The sequence below is a fragment of the Somniosus microcephalus genome, chromosome 21 (assembly GCF_052327205.1).
Source record: "Somniosus microcephalus isolate GS21.2 chromosome 21, FLI_Smic_1.0, whole genome shotgun sequence".
NCBI lineage: Eukaryota > Metazoa > Chordata > Chondrichthyes > Squaliformes > Somniosidae > Somniosus > Somniosus microcephalus.
Window position 1 is genome coordinate 5,850,408 of NC_141007.1, and position 16,807 is coordinate 5,867,214.

The 16,807-nt window shown below is 55.4% G+C and overlaps 2 protein-coding genes and 1 long non-coding RNA gene across 3 annotated transcripts in view; all 3 read right to left on the reverse strand.

Annotated features, from left to right (window-relative positions):
* Positions 1-16,807, reverse strand: part of mrps7 (mitochondrial ribosomal protein S7) — a 1,172,241-nt gene that overhangs the window by 708,747 nt on the left and 446,687 nt on the right. The window lies entirely within an intron of this gene.
* LOC147102564 (epsin-3-like) overlaps positions 1-16,807 on the reverse strand; it is a 108,171-nt gene that overhangs the window by 30,695 nt on the left and 60,669 nt on the right. The gene's annotated exons all lie outside the window — the stretch shown is intronic.
* Positions 905-16,426, reverse strand: LOC147102565 (uncharacterized). Its single transcript, XR_015073023.1, has 4 exons — positions 16,342-16,426; positions 13,571-13,614; positions 5,591-5,707; positions 905-4,183 (listed from the first exon to the last, which is right to left on the reverse strand). It is a non-coding gene; the product is annotated as an uncharacterized LOC147102565 (long non-coding RNA).

Genomic DNA, 16,807 nt, shown 5'->3' on the forward strand with positions numbered 1-16,807 from the left:
GGGGTGTCCCGGGGTCCTGGGTTTCGGGGGTGCCCCGGGGTCCTGGGTTTCGGGGGATGCCCCGGGGTCCTGGGTGCCCCGGGGTCCTGGGTTTCGGGGGTGCCCCGGGGTCCTGGGTTTCGGGGGTGCCCCGGGGTCCTGGGTTTCGGGGGTGCCCCGGGGTCCTGGGTTTCGGGGGTGCCCCGGGGTCCTGGGTTTCGGGGGTGCCCCGGGGTCCTGGGTTTCGGGGGAGCCCCGGGGTCCTGGGTTTCGGGGGTGCCCCGGGGTCCTGGGTTTTGGGGATGCCCCGGGGTCCTGGGTTTCGGGGATGCCTCGGGGTCCTGGGTTTCGGGGGTGCCCCGGGGTCCTGGGTTTCGGGGGTGCCCCGGGGTCCTGGGTTTCGGGGGTGTCCCGGGGTCCTGGGTTTTGGGGGTGTCCCGGGGTCCTGGGTTTCGGGGATGCCCCGGGGTCCTGGGTTTCGGGGGTGCCCCGGGGTCCTGGGTTTCGGGGGTGCCCCGGGGTCCTGGGTTTCGGGGGTGCCCCGGGGTCCTGGGTTTCGGGGGTGCCCCGGGGTCCTGGGTTTCGGGGATGCCCCGGGGTCCTGGGGGTGCCCCGGGGTCCTGGGTTTCGGGGGTGCCCCGGGGTCCTGGGTTTCGGGGGTGCCCCGGGGTCCTGGGTTTCGGGGGGTGCCCCGGGGTCCTGGGTTTCGGGGATGCCCCGGGGTCCTGGGTTTCGGGGGTGCCCCAGGGTCCTGGGTTTCGGGGGTGCCCCGGGGTCCTGGGTTTCGGGGGGTGCCCCGGGGTCCTGGGTTTCGGGGGGTGCCCCGGGGTCCTGGGTTTCGGGGGGTGCCCCGTGGACCTGGAGTTCCCCTACGATATTAACCGTGTCCCGGGGATGTGCGACACACGGAAACAGACACAGTGCCTTGATTTTAAACTTTTATTTCTTAAAATTTACACACACATTGATAAAAATATAGTTTCTAAAAATTACAATGTGTCTGAATTTGGACAACAATTGGTTCTGCTCTTTGACACTGGAACCTCGGGACTGAGGAACACATGGACCTCCTGCCCGTTACACACAGGAAGAACCTCTCGCCTCTCTGAGACTTGCAGTATCTATAATTCGGAACCTGCACTAATTCAATCAGACGACACTGGTGACCTGCTCCACCCCACTCTCATTAAACACACAGTCGGCGGACAAAATAAAAGCCAATAACAGGTGGACAAATAAACATTTACAGAGGTCAATCTCGGCCGCGGATTCCGGGGCCTGCCACTGGCATTTTACTGTCCCATTACCATCTTGTGGTCAGTCTAGGTCATGATTTTTTTTAATATAAAGTGTACTAGTTGTAATGCAAAAAAGGAAAATGCAAGGTCAAATACAAGATGGAACGTCACTTTCGGGCCCAGATTCAGCCCCGCTGCATTGCCGGCGCTGGGACTAAACCCAACAGTAACAAGGCTGTGTGGTTGCGGAGGGTTCAACCCGCTGACCAGATACCAGCGCTGCTCTCCGTGGGGCCGTGTGAAGCGAGGAGGAGGTCCCATCCCGCGGGAAACCATTTATCTTGGCTATGCTGCAGGAACCTCGCCTTCTCCGCCACACCGCCGGTCCCAGGCATCAGCTCGCCAGGAGATCCCCCGGGTTAAAATACAAGGTAACGCTATCCGTCACCTGCTCCCGGGGGCCGTCAGTAACTCTCAGTCACGTTTAGAAATTGCAGCGACTTAGGGCCGTCAATTGTCTCATTAGAAGTTAATTAATTTTTTTGCAGATTTACAGAGAGATTACATTGACTAATCTAAACCACTGCTGCAAAATTCCTTTTTGAACTTCCCACACTGGGAGAGGCTGAACTTTTAACTCCGGCCTGATCACTGGTGCATCATTTCATTCTGCAGTTCAATTCTACCTCCCAGCTTTTCTTAAACGGAATTAATGTTAAACCGACCTCCCCCAAATGGACGCAAATAGATTTCCTGGTTCAGGCAGCTTTTCCGATTAGAACTCCCTTGTGGCGAATAAAGCAAATTATGAACAGCCCTGGTGGTGGGTGATAATATACAGGCTGCTCCCACATCCCATTTATTCAGCAAGGACCCATGGCAATTCCAGTACAGGAGGAGGTGGGAGCATTGTGTGCAGTGTGGAATGAGTTAATAAAACACTGAAAACACAACAAAAAATCAACAGAAGCTGGAGATCACTGATAGTGCAGCAGTCTCCTTTACACCCCGTCATCTAGAGGGTCTACAATAAAAAGGGACAATGACAGAACGATCCTACCCTTTTGGGACAAGATTCAATCAGAGGGAAGGGGATGAAGGCATCGCTAACTAGAGCAGCATTAACTAGATCATCCTTCCTTGATCTTTTGCCAGCAGGTTAATTGGACTCAATGGCACGTTTTGGAGGCGTGGGGAGAAAGATATACAGTCCAGCAGTTATCTCACTAAGGGTTCGGTGCCTTTGGGGGCAATTTATACCCTTCTACAATCCAAATAAAAGCTTGATTCAGGATCACAAGCACTGAAGTGTGAGGGAGGTAGATCTTTGAAAAGAAGGATACTTGAAAAGTGACCCTATTGAAGTTGTCAGGATTATGGGCAAATCTAAATTGTTCGCTCGGATACCGAGAGACGCCAGTTTTAAATAAGGTGGAACTTTCGTTGCAAGTGTCCAAAACCCTCGGCCTAGTGAGGTACATTGAAACAGTGTATAGAGAGCAGATACCCTATTGGACAGAGACGGAATGGAGGGATATGATAAGGTGGCAGGTAAGGAGGGAATGAGATCCAACAGACTGGATGGGTTAGATGTTCTTGAATTAAGCTCTAAATGAAAGCCCAAATGAAGTCCCTGCATGGCAACACCTCCCAGTAATGTGTGTAGTTTGGAGTGTTCCATTCCCGTTCAAGACAAATCCACACTGCTGCCCAGTCAGTTTGAGCTTGGGTTGGCACCTTAACCAGTTTGCGAGTGATCTTGATGGGCAGTTACCAGCCCACGGTCTGCAGGGACCAAGGAGACAGATAGGACCCTCATGGGGATGGGTCAGTCCGTCAGCACTGACTGGTATCCTCATCATTTAGTTCAACTTGCACAGCATCCGTCACCTTTTATCAAAACCTCATCTGGCAACAGGAACTAAATAGGTTCTTTTCCAATGAATCCAGTTTATTGATTGTGGTGTGCAGGTTAGACGTGACTTTAATAGGGGAGAATCGAAATAAGAAAAATCAACATGATTGTACGTGGCAGGTTAGAGGAACAGTGGACCCCAACACCTCATCGGCACCACTGTGGGTTTCTTCTTCAAATAAGTGTGATGTGTGGGTGATTTCAAACAGCTCTCTCGAGGTTTAACTCCAAGCAAGGAACACTTTCTGCAAAATTCACAGGACTTGCGAGCGAATGGCAAGTGTGGGTAGTACAGGGCACAGAGTTTGAAGGGAGATTTAAACTCACCCTGCTTTTAATAACCAAAGGGACCTGATTTAAGCTCAGGCAGCGACTGGGTAAAGGAGCCTGGTCTAAAACCACAGACAGCTGGCTGGTGTCCACCCAGTGCAAACAACCAGCCTCCAGCAGAGGGCAATCTGGGACAGGGCGGGTATTGATAGAGGCTAATACAGGATACTGTCCCTGTCCGAGTGACCACTGGTATCAGGAGCCGACAGCGAGATCTCCCCGGGGCAGACCCACGTCCCACCACCCCACTCGCTGCCACTTGGAGAGGGGCCTCTAACAAACTGTCTGGACCAAAGCTCTGCCCACAGGAGGGGAGGGGAGGGCTTGTCACCCTGCTCCACAAACACAAACCAGGCCAATTACAACAGGGCACCATGCTGGACTTGGCCTGGTTGTGACCAGAGGGTGCCAGGGGTTTCATTAACCAGTGAGACGGCAGGGACTCCGCCTTCTCGGAATGTACCAGTTAAGACTAGCTGGGTTTGGGAAAACAAAATTACCAGAGAAATTAATATTTCTGAAGTTATGAAAGCCAAAGCGGAGATTAGCGAAGGTGCCGTCTCCTCTACAAGTTGCTGAACATCTCGTTCTTCTTGCTCCAGTCCATCTGTGGGGCCCGCTTGCTTGAGCGCTTCGAGTGGACCTTCTCCTTTGCTGCTGCTGCAGACATACTGAGGCTCAGACCCACTTCAACAGGTTTACTGTCACCTTCAGGCTGGAACTGGCAAAGAGAGAGAGAGAGAATCAGTTTCCCCTGTAGCCCATCGCCCACAGGGGACTGGAGAAGGACAAAGACCTGCATTTCTATAGCACCTTTTACCACCTCAGGACATCCCATAACTTTACAGCCAATGAAGTACTTTTTCCAAGTGTAGTCACTGTTGGAATGTAAGAAATGTGGAAGCCAATTTGCGCACAGCAAGATCCCACAAACAGCAATGTGATAATGACCAGATAATCTGTTCTAGTGATGTTGGTTGAGGGATAAATATTGACCAGGACACCGGGGAGAACTCCCCTGCTCTTCTTCAAAATAGTGCCACGGGATCTTTTACATCCACTTGAGAGAGCAGACAGGGTCTCTGTTTAACGTCTCATCCGAAAGACGACTCCTTCGACAGTGCAGCACTCCCTCAGCACTGCACTGGAGTGCCAGCCTGGATTTTGTGCTGAAGTCTCTGGGGTGGGACTTGAACCCATGACCTTCTGACTTAGAGGTGAGAGTGCGACCCACCGAGCCACAGCTGACAAAGTGAGGGAGCTGCACACGGCAACCCCTGCACTTCATCAGGGGAATAGCCCAACCCCTCAGTGCTGCCTCATCAGGTTTATTCTTCGTAAATTTAAAGATTTGTTCCCCCCGCCCCTCTGCTGGCCTTTCGGTGGTCACCAGTATTCACCCAAGTTGGTGTTCCTCATTGCGCGAATCTAGACAGTGAGCTGCAGTGGGCAAGTCGACCACGGGGGGGGGGGAGATCATTGGTCATGCTCAGGCTTATCCTCATCCAATGTCCCCAGATATCACAAGGAGCAGGAATGGTGGGGATTCCCCCCAGCCAGCGGTACTGAGGCCAATCGGAGCAGCCAATCACTGGCCACCTAGCAGAGGTCAGCAAACTCAGCGCGGACCTGAGATTGAACCGTTATGGAGTCAAAATTGGAAGCAATGAGGCTATCCCATCACGAGTTTAGTATAAAAACCAGACCCATTAAAGTTTCAAAGGGAGATATATTACATGGAGTGGCGTTACACTCTCAGTGCGAGGGAGAGATTGCACGCGTACGGTCACCTCTGGTTATCGCGCTGGTCACGAGGAGTGCCGTGCTGAAATAGCCGATACCGGGGGGAGGGTGGAGAACAGGCAATTGAGCTCAGTACTGTTGGAGTTGGAACTGGGAATAATCCCTGCTCCTCTCAGCCATCCACGAACCCGTGCCAAGTGCGCACGTGCTGGTGATATCTGGGGAGGGCAAGATCGGGCATGACCAGAGGGGGCTGATAAAACACATCGCCGCTCACCGCCTCAGGACGCCCCAAACCGCTTCCCAGCCAATCAATTACTTCTGAAGTTTAGTCACTGTTGCAATGTAGGAAACATGTAGGTCATAAGCAAATTTTAAAATGTACCTCTTCCATCTGGGCACTTGCGTCCCTGGCTGGAGTTGTTGGGGTGGAGGGGGCAGATGATGAAGTAGAAGATGGTGCTGATGTGGGTGTCACTGCTGCAGATACATTTCCATTGGCCTGTAAATGGGGACAAGATGGAGGAGAGTCATCACCACACTTCACAGGACAGCAGGAGGAAGACGACAAGACATTCAGCTGAATAACTCTCGGCGTTCTGGCCACATAGCGCAGCTCCCGAGACCAGCTAAGCCTCCCTGCTCTGCTCGCCCACTTTCCATCCACTATCTGCTGAATCAGGAGTTGAAAGTTCAGACAAAAGCTCGGGATAAATCTGGGTGCAGTATTTTATATTCAACATCCTCCTTCATTTCAGACAGGAGATAGAAGCTCCCATTGCTAAGTGTGTGTGGAGGAAGGCCAGTTTGCAGCCTGGCTCCAGTTACCCTCGGTGCTATGCCAGGACATTCAGCAAAGCTCCCAATCAGACGTCACCGAGTGTCCTCGCGGGGAGGATCGAGTGGACGTGCCTCTCTACCATAACAAAAATAAAACTTTGAAAGTGGCGACCCCAAGACCCTCCCTCTCCTGTTCTCAGGCCTGTGGGGTGCAGACTGGGCTGTGTGGCCCATCGGGACAAGGGTTGGATGAGCAGATCTGCCCCAGTGAAGTGGTCCTGGATCGAGGCCCAGGGAGCAGGCTTCTACATCCATCACTGGAGAGGGGGAGCGAGTCTGATGTCACAGGAATTTGTGCAGTGCAGAAGTCCAAAGAGACAACTACACATGTGCACTGTGATATTCTTGGGATCAACTATACAGTCTCACCACTCCCCTGACCCAAGGGGCAGAGGGGTGGGGAGAAGAGAGAGAGCGAAGTCAAGGAGTGAAGATGAAAATAGGAGATTGCTTTCACACCCAGGAGAGGAGGGAGATCCTGGAGTGGAACAAATATTGAAGGACTGTGAGTGGGTTTAGGATCACACTTCTGTGCTTGGGATGTGGGTGACACTGGCAAGGCCGCATTTATTGCCCATTCTGAGGACCATCAACCACACTGGGGTGAGACTGGAGTCACGTATAGGCCGGACCGGTTAAGGACGGCAGGTTTCCTTCCCTGAAGAATATCAGTGAACCAGTTGGATTTTTACAACAATCAGACAGCGCCTCCCGGTGCTAGCCCACAAGTTAGCAGATATACTGCAATTAATTTCACAACTTGCCTTGGTGGGATTTGGACTCTTGACCTCTGGGCTGCTGGTCCAAGACCAGAACCACTAGACTAACATGTCCTCACTCACCCAGTCAGGTCCTGGACACTGCCTAGGATCAGAGTTCAGAGTGCAGCTCCTGCCAGGGGCAGAGGTCACTCACTTCCCATTGAGGGTGTCAATAGCCCATTACCAGCGTGATTGCCCCATGGTTTGTCATCTTCCAGTTTGCGAGGGATCGACAGAGCCCGGTTTGTCTAGCTATAGTTCATGGTATCTGGAAACACTGCCTTTCCAGCAGGATAAACAGATAGTAATATGGCAGAGACAACCAGCAGGTCCTTCAAAAGAACAATGTCTAAATTCTAAATAACTGCACAGCACGAAATGACTGTTAGTATTTTATAATTACAGCTTGTGTTCAAGATAGATCAACCACATCTCAGGTCAGATTTCTGATCCACAGAGAGTCGACACAGGCTCAGCCAAACAGGAGCGAGGATTAGCAGGGTCAGCATTTACTGCATGGGTCACCTGACACTTAAATAGAGGGACTCTTGGCAAGACTCGGCCCTAGATTAGCGAGGGATTGCGTGTCACTAGGAGCGGGCCAGATGGACTTTTCTGTCACTTCAAGATGTTATCCATTACTTTGCCAGGGCAACAGTTAGGAACATAGGAACAGGAGGAGGCTATTCAGCCATTCAATTAGATCCTGGCTGATCTGCACCGTGACCCTCGATACCCTTACCTAACAAAAATCTATCAATCTCAGTTTTGACATTTTCAATTGACCCCCAGCCTCAACAGCTTTTTTGGAGGGGGGGGGGGGGGGGGGGGGGGGAAAGAGAGAGTGTTTCAGATTTCCACTCCCCTTGGTGTGAAGAAGTGCTTCCTGACATCACCCCTGAACGGCCTGGCTCTAATTTTAAGGCTCTACCCCCTTGTTCTGGACTCCCCCCACCAGTGGAAATAGTTTCCCTCTATCGACCCTAAAAATTCCAATAATTATTTTAAACGCCTCGATCAGATCACCCCTTAATCCTCTATATTCAGGGGAATACCAGCCTAGTCTGTGTAACCTGTCCTCATAAGTTAACCCTTTTAGCCCCGGTATCATTCTGGTGAATCTGTGTGGCTCCCCCTCCGAGGCCTATCCTTCCTGAGGGGCGGGGCCCAGGACTGAACACAGGGTCCAGATGGGGTCTGACCAGGGCTTTATATAACTGAAGCATCACTTCCTCGCCTTTGTATTCCAGCCCCGAGATAAAGGCCAACATTCCATTCGCCTTTATAATTATTTTTTGTTCCTGTCCACCAGTTTTTAGTGATTTCTATCCAGGGACCCCTAACTCTCTCCGCTCCTCCACAGTTCCCAGCTTCTCACTATTTAGAAAATACTCTGATCTCTTTCTTGGATCCAAAGTGGATGACCTCACACTTCCCCACGTTGAACTCTATCTGCCACAGTTTTATCCACAAAACATGAGTGACATCTAAAGAGGTCAGTGTAGTATTTAAACAGCTGTGATCGAGGCTCATTACAATAGTACAACAATCAGTTTGTAACCTCACCCACATTTCCTTGGGTAGAATGATTGTGTTATCAGACAAGGAGCCAACCAGCTAACAGGCACCAGACAACACGGTGTGCGGGAGTAATCTGCAGAAATGGCCGAGAACATAAGTTCGCTTTTTGTAACTTCTGTACCAGTTTAAACATTATAGTAAAAAGGACTTTGTACCAGGCAGGTCAATAGGTTCGTATAAGAGAAAGGGATCAAGAACACTTTACATTGTACCGACAGCACAGAAACAGGCCATTCAGCCCAACTGGTCCGTGCCGGCATTTATGCTGCACACGAGTCTCCTCCCACCCCCCTTCATCGCACCCGATCAGCATATCCTTCCATTCCCTCCTCCCTCATGTACTTGTCCAGCTTCCCCTTAAATGCAACCATGCTATTTGCCTCAACCACCCCCTGTGGTAGTGAGTTCTCACCACTCTCTGGGTAAAGAAGTTTCTCCGGAATTCCCTATTGGATGTATTAGTGACTATCTTATATTGGCGGGGGGGGGGGGGGGGGGGGGGATAAATTGGGCCGTGCCCCCATTGAGGCGCTAACTTCGCCGGGGCGCTATTTTTTAGCACCCTGAAAAAAATTAGTACCCCCACGCCCAAAATTCACTCGCAGCACCCCTAGAGGGAGGTGAGGCGCTACTGAAAGCACCCCACCTCCCTCTTGGGGCACTGCGAGTGAAGATCACGGCGCTACGTGCCACAGTGCCATGCTCTGTGGCATGTCACGCCGCGGTACTGCAGGCCTTCCTCCCCTTATTAAAGGGGAGGGGCCTTGTGCAGCGCAACCCGGGGCCCAGCTGGGCCACCAGGGATCGGAGTGCCAGCAAAAGAACCCAGCACTCAAGAGAAGAGCCAGGCTCACGGAGCACAGCCGGCACGCTGCGGGGGGCTGCACAGAAGACCTGGGACAGCAACGGGGGCAGGTGCTGGCAGGCGGCCAGCAACAAAAATAGCCGCCCAGCACCACCCCGGCCGCAGGTAGGCCCCCGTGGCCCCGTGGGACATAGCATCCCGTGGTAAGTCGGGGGCGCTACCGAAGATCGCGGCCGGGGTGCTGTGCTCGGCGAGGACGTCATCGCCGGCCGCATGGCGCCAATGGTTACCACTGCCGCTACCCTCCCGCTGAATTTCGCAGGAGGCGTTGGCGGCACCACGCCCAGGTGCTAGTTGCTTTGCGCCCCATTAGTGTCCTCTTAGGGCGCTAACAGGAGGCGCAAATCAACCGAATTTTTCCCCCGTGGCCTTTAGTATTGGACTCCCCCCACAAGTGTAAACTTCTTCTCTACTTTGATTAATTCAGTAGGTTTTAACACCTAGAATACTCATCCTTCAGGCAGCTCTATCAGCGTCATCTCGTAAATACAGTCATCCCAGGATATTGCTCTGCATTGTAGTATTAATAAGAACATAAGAAATAGGAGCAGGAGTCGGCCATTCGGCCCTTCGAATCTGCTCCGCCATCCAATGAGATCATGGCTGATCTTCTGCCTCAGTTCCATTCACCGGCTCTATCGCCATGTCCCTTGATGCCCTTACTAGTCAGAAATCTATCGACTTCTGTTTTGAATATACCCAATGACTGAGCCTGCACAGTCCTCTGGGGTAGAGAATTCCAAAGGCTCATCACCCTCTGAAGAAATTTCTTCTCATCTCAGTCCTGAATGGCCTACCCTTTATCCTGAGGCTGTGGCCCCTGGTTCTAGACTCCCCAGCTAAGGAAACATTCTCCCAGCATCCACCCTATCAAGCCCTGTAATAATTTTGTATGCTTCAATGAGATCCCCTCTCATTCTTCTGAATTCAAGAGAATACAGGCCTAGTTTACTCAATCTCTTCTCATACGACAGTCCCGCCATCCCAGGAATCAATCTCGTGAACCTTCGTTGCACTCCCTCTATGGCAGGTATATCCTTCCTTAGGTAAGGAGACCAAAATTGTACACAGTACTCCAGGTGTGGTCTCACCAAGGCCCTATATAATTGGAGTAAGACTTCTTTACTCCTGTACTCAAATCCTCTTGTAATGAAGGCCAGCGTACCATTTGCCTTCCTAATGGCTTGCTGCACCTGCACATTCACTTTCAGTGACTCATGTACAAGGACACCCAGGTCCCTTTGAGTATCTGCATTCCCCAATCTTTCACCATTTAGGAAATACTCTGCCTTTCTGTTTTTTCTACCAAAGTGGATAACTTCACATTTATCCACATTATAATCCATCTGCCATGTTCTCACCCACTCACTGAGCCTGTCGAGATCCCCGTGAAGCCTCTTCACATCCACTTCGCAACTAACACTGCCACCTAGCTTTGTGTCATCAGCAAATTTGGAAATGTTACATTTAGTCCCCTGATCCAAATCATTGATATAGATTGTGAATAGCTGGGGCCCAAGCACCGATCCTTGCAGTACCCTTCACTGCACAGGGAGCTATCCGATATTCACATCCTCCTTGCATAAAGGATTTTGAAGTTACTGGTTAGAGCTTGCCCGCTGTCCAGTGCAGCACGGAGCTGCACAGAGAGGAAGGACCCAGCTCGATGCCCGGTCTGGGATACTTCAATTGGCCCCACATCCTGGGGTCATCCAGTGGACCCAGTGCATGCAGCTCAACAGATACCCACTTTTTTTTTTTTTTTTTTAAGGCTTTTTGAGGTTTGAATCTTCTGTTTGGCAGAGCAATAACTTGCATTTATATAGCGCCTTTAAGGAAGCAAAACGTCCCAAAGTGCTTCACAGGAGTGTTATCAAATAAAATGGAGGCGCAAACTCCACTAAACAGGGGGTTAGATGCTGGGCTGCCCAGCCACTTGCCTACAGGCGGGGTTTGCTTTCGCTCATTGCTGCCCGTCACTTAGCTCTCTCCCCTTCAGCCTTGGCAGAGGCTACAGATGGGTGGGGTGTGCTGCCCTTGGGCTTTTCAAAACAGTGTAAGAATTTTTCTTGGGGGGACTCCAGAGGTAACGATGCGGGAGCGGGAAGAGAAGCCGTTGCAGGTGATTCTCTGGCTACGATTAGATAGATAAGAATGGAACCAGGCGAGTGCAGTCCCACCCAGCTGGACAACGGTGGAGAGGCATTGGAGGAGGATGGTGTGGTCAACCGTGTCAAAGGCTGTAGACAGGTCGAGAAGGGATAGTTTACCATTGTCACATCACATAAGATGTAATTTGTGACTTTGACAAGAGCCGTTTAGACGCATCTCTAAAGCTAACAGATTGTCGAAAGGAGGGAACAGTAGCATAGTGGTTAGGGTACTGGACTAGGAATCCCAAGGCCTGGACCAATGACCCGGAGGCCCGAGTTCAAATCCCACCACGGCAGCTGGGGAATTTAAATTCAGTTCATTAAATAAATCTGGAATAAAAAACTAGTGTCAGTAATGGTGACCATGAAACTACCGGATTGTCGTAAAAACCCATCTGGTTCACTAATGTCCTTTAGGGAAGGAAATCTGCCGCCTTTACCCGGTCTGGCCGATATGTGACTCCAGACCCACAGCAGTGTGGTTGACTCTTAACTGCCCTCTGAAATGGCCCAGCAAGTCACTCCGTTGTAGGACAAAGTCACTGTGGGAGCACCTTCACCACACGGACTGCAGCGGCTCAAGGCGGCCCCCCCCACCACCACCTCCAGGGCAACTAGGGATGGGCAATAAATGCCGGCCTTGCCAGCGACGCCCGCGTCCCGTGAATGCTTTTTTTAAAAAAAGTCTCAGCCAGTGCAAGACTTGGTTATTCTGTTCTTCCAAACCTTCATCTAATTTTACTGCTGGATAATTTCCACGTTTCAAATATAGAATATAATTCAAAATGTGACGGTGAACCTTTATAAACCTCAGTCAGATCACAGTTGGAGGACTGTGAGCAGGTTTGGGCTCCTCACTATAGGAAGGATGTTGAGGGTAGAGCGCAGGATGCTGCCTGGTATGAGGGAATGTAAATAAGAAAGACAATGTTTTCATTAAAACAGAGGAGATGCCGGGTTAATTTATTAGAGGTGCTTAAAATTATGGAAGTTTGGGACAGAGTAGATAGGAAGAGACTGTTTCCAGTGATTGAGGAGACATTGTTAGAAGATTAAATGAATGTAAGGGATTCAGGACAGAGAGCTGGAGAAACTGTTTAACAGAGAATTGTGAGGCTGTGGAATTCACCAGCAGAGTCACTGAAGCAGAGACCATGTCAACATTTAAGAACAGCTGAGATCGGTGGTTGAAGGAAAGGGATATGGGAAGAGGGCGGGTACATGGGATTGGGACACTGCTCGTGTGGAGGATGAACACCAACACGGTGCTGGGCCGAACGGACCATTTCTGTTGTAATATGTCAAAAAAGCGCAACATGAAAACTGTATGCATCAAATGCTCTTCAGTGAAATTCTAGCAATAACTCCAAAGAAATACCATTGCTTTAGCACAAATCTAATTGGACTGAACCAAGGAGCGGCAGATGGAGCAGTACCGAGAGCTGGAGGCAGCTCACACTCGGCTGGGGGTCACGGCAGTCCAACACTCGAATCCGAAGACAGTGGCCATTCATCACAGAATAAAAACCAATCCCGAAACACAACAACTTCCTGGAGCAGAACCAAGGACAAATCAACAACACAAAGTGCATCAGTCATGCTCGGTCGGTGAAGCTCCGGTGGGAATACAAGCACCAGAAGGCCGCAGGTTTGGTCCTGGGTGGAGCAGAGTTGGGTCAACCTCAGCCTCAGTATCCCATGCGGAGGAGAGGTACCTGCAGAGCCAGAGGTGCCCACTAGGGGCTGCCAGCCCTCCAGGATTGGCCTGGAGTCTCCAGGACACCTCTGCCAGCAGAATCCCAAGGGAAAAATCACAGGGGCATTCAAAATACTGACACTGTTTTCACTTTCTTTGAACACATTCACATTTATTAATTATAAAAATATTGGCGATGAGGGAAAAAGTCTGCTTGACTGGGCGGGCTGGAGACCAGAGTTGGTAACCCTGGTGCCGAGGGAAGTTATGAACTGTGCCAGCTGTGGGTGCAATGATCCATCGAGTGTGTAAACGGCAAGTAACAAGGGAGGAAGAAAAGCGCCAGCAAAGGGGCAGTTTCAGAAAGTGGGAGGTTTGTGTTGATGATGGACTGCACTTGGACACCAGCTCCTGTAAACGACATGACATGGTTCAGGAAGACAGCACTGGAAAAAGAGAAGCTTTCTACCTTCTGATCGATGTCCCCATTTACAAGCAGCTCTGGTAGAGGTCCTGCAAAACAAGACAAAGCAACACTCGTTAGTATTCAGCTCATGTTTCCCAGCGACCAGCAGCAAACTCAAACACAGTCACTGAACAAGAACCAAACCCAAACACGCCACAAACCCAGGGCTCAAACACTCCTCCCCCCCCCCCCCCGGGGCTCAAACACCCCCCCCGCCCCCCCCGGGGCTCAAACACCCCCCCGCCCCCCCCGGGGTTCAAACCCCCCGCCCCCCCCCGGGGCTCAAACACCCACCCGCCCCCCCCCCCCGGGGTTCAAACCCCCGCCCCCCCCCCGGGGCTCAAACCCCCCGCCCCCCCCCCCCCCCCCCGGGGCTCAAACACTCCTTCCCCCCCCCCCCCCCCCCCCGGGGCTCAAACCCCCGCCCCCCCCCCCCCCGAGGCTCAAACACCCACCCGCCCCCCCCCCCCCGAGGCTCAAACACCCACCCGCCCCCCCCCCCGGGGCTCAAACACCCGCCCCCCCCCCCCCCGGGGCTCAAACACTCCTCCCCCCCCCCCCCCCCGGGGCTCAAACACTCCTCCCCCCCCCCCCCCCCCGGGGCTCAAACACTCCTCCCCCCCCCCCCCCCCCGGGCTCAAACACTCCTCCCCCCCCCCCCCCCCGGGGCTCAAACACTCCTCCCCCCCCCCCCGGGGCTCAAACACTCCTCCCCCCCCCCCCCCCCGGGGCTCAAAACACCCCCCCCCCCCCCGGGGCTCAAACACCCGCCCCCCCTCCCCCCCCGGGGCTCAAACACCCACCCGCCCCCCCCCCCGGGGTTCAAACCCCCGCCCCCCCCCCCCCCCCGGGGCTCAAACACTCCTCCCCCCCCCCCCCCGGGGCTCAAACACTCCTCCCCCCCCCCCCCCCGGGGCTCAAACACTCCTCCCCCCCCCCCCCCGGGGCTCAAACACTCCTCCCCCCCCCCCCCCCCCGGGGCTCAAACACCCGCCCCCCCCCCCCCCCCGGGGCTCAAACACTCCTCCCCCCCCCCCCCCGGGGCTCAAACACCCGCCCCCCCCCCCCCCCCGGGGCTCAAACACCCCCCCCCCCCCCGGGGCTCAAACACCCCCCCCCCCCGGGGCTCAAACACCCCCCCCCCCCGGGGCTCAAACACCCCCCCCCCCCGGGGCTCAAACACCCACCCGCCCCCCCCCCCCGGGTTCAAACCCCCGCCCCCCCCCGGGGCTCAAACACCCCCCCCGCCCCCCCCGGGGTTCAAACCCCCGCCCCCCCCTCCCCCCCCGGGGCTCAAACACCCACCCGCCCCCCCCCCCCCGGGGCTCAAACACTCCTTCCCCGCCCCCCCCCCCCCCCGGGGCTCAAACCCCCCCCCCCCCCCGGGGCTCAAACACTCCTTCCCGCCCCCCCCCCCCCCGGGGCTCAAACCCCCCCCGGGGCTCAAACACCCCCCCGCCCCCCCCGGGGTTCAAACCCCCGCCCCCCCCCCCCCGGGGCTCAAACACCCACCCGCCCCCCCCCCCCCGGGGCTCAAACACCCACCCCGCCCCCCCCCCGGGGCTCAAACACCCCCCGGGGCTCAAACACCCACCCGCCCCCCCCCCCCGGGGTTCAAACCCCCGCCCCCCCCCCCCGGGGCTCAAACACCCACCCGCCCCCCCCCGGGGCTCAAACCCCCGCCCCCCCCCCCCGGGGTTCAAACCCCCGCCCCCCCCCCCCCCGGGGCTCAAACACCCACCCGCCCCCCCCCGGGGCTCAAACCCCCGCCCCCCCCCCCCCCGGGGCTCAAACCCCCGCCCCCCCCCCCCCCGGGGCTCAAACACCCACCCGCCCCCCCCCCGGGGCTCAAACCCCCGCCCCCCCCCCCCCCGGGGCTCAAACCCCCGCCCCCCCCCCCCGGGGCTCAAACACCCACCCGCCCCCCCCCCCGGGGCTCAAACCCCCGCCCCCCCCCCCCCGGGGCTCAAACCCCCGCCCCCCCCCCCCCCGGGGCTCAAACACCCACCCGCCCCCCCCCCCCGGGGTTCAAACCCCCGCCCCCCCCCCCGGGGCTCAAACACCCACCCGCCCCCCCCCCGGGGTTCAAACCCCCGCCCCCCCCCCCCGGGGCTCAAACACCCCCCCCCCCCCCCCGGGGCTCAAACACTCCTTTCCCCCCCCCCCCCGGGGCTCAAACCCCCGCCCCCCCCCCCCCGGCGCTCAAACCCCCGCCCCCCCCCCCCCCCGGGGCTCAAACCCCCGCCCCCCCCCCCCGGGGCTCAAACACTCCTTTCCCCCCCCCCCCCCCCCGGGGCTCAAACCCCCGCCCCCCCCCCCCGGGGCTCAAACACCCACCCGCCCCCCCCCCGGGGTTCAAACCCCCGCCCCCCCCCCCCGGGGCTCAAACACCCCCCCGCCCCCCCCGGGGCTCAAACCCCCGCCCCCCCCCCCCGGGGCTCAAACACCCACCCGCCCCCCCCCCGGGGCTCAAACCCCCGCCCCCCCCCCCCCCGGGGCTCAAACACCCACCCCCCCCCCCCCGGGGCTCAAACCCCCGCCCCCCCCCCCCCCGGGGCTCAAACACTCCTTTCCCCCCCCCCCCCCCCGGGGCTCAAACCCCCGCCCCCCCCCCCCCGGGGTTTCAAACCCCCACCCCGCCCCCCCCCCCCAGGGTTCAAACCCCCGCCCCCCCCCCCCCCGGGGCTCAAACACACCCCTCCCCGGGCGCAGTCACTGAACACGCCACACCAAACATAAACAGTGACTGAGCCACTGTCCCCAACACACCACACCTAGCCCACACTCGTGTCCGAATTTGCCGACTGCTCCTCCTGACCAGACATCACTGCAATTCCAACAGCTTGAGTCAAGGAATGGGCCTCAGCCGCTTCAGCTCCTGTGCTCTCATTCAAGTACCAGCCGTCAGGGAACTGTGGCCTCAGCTGGAGAGCAATCAAAGCCTTACTCCAGAGAAATCACATTATCACCTTACTGAAAGACATGGGCAGTTCCATAGCAACCGCTGAAAGGATTTAGTGTTCAATAAAAACCACTCCATGTTTGCAACGGGAGACCTTTCTAAAGTCAGAATGTAATTATTTTAGGACTAGCAGCACATTACTGCAACACTGCAAGCCCAAAATCCACATTGATGCCAAGTTATTAGCACACACTGTGGAGACAGTGTATTGAAGAGTTTCGGGAAAGTGCACCTGTTTATAAACTATATATACAACACTCAATCTCAGGAAAGAACAT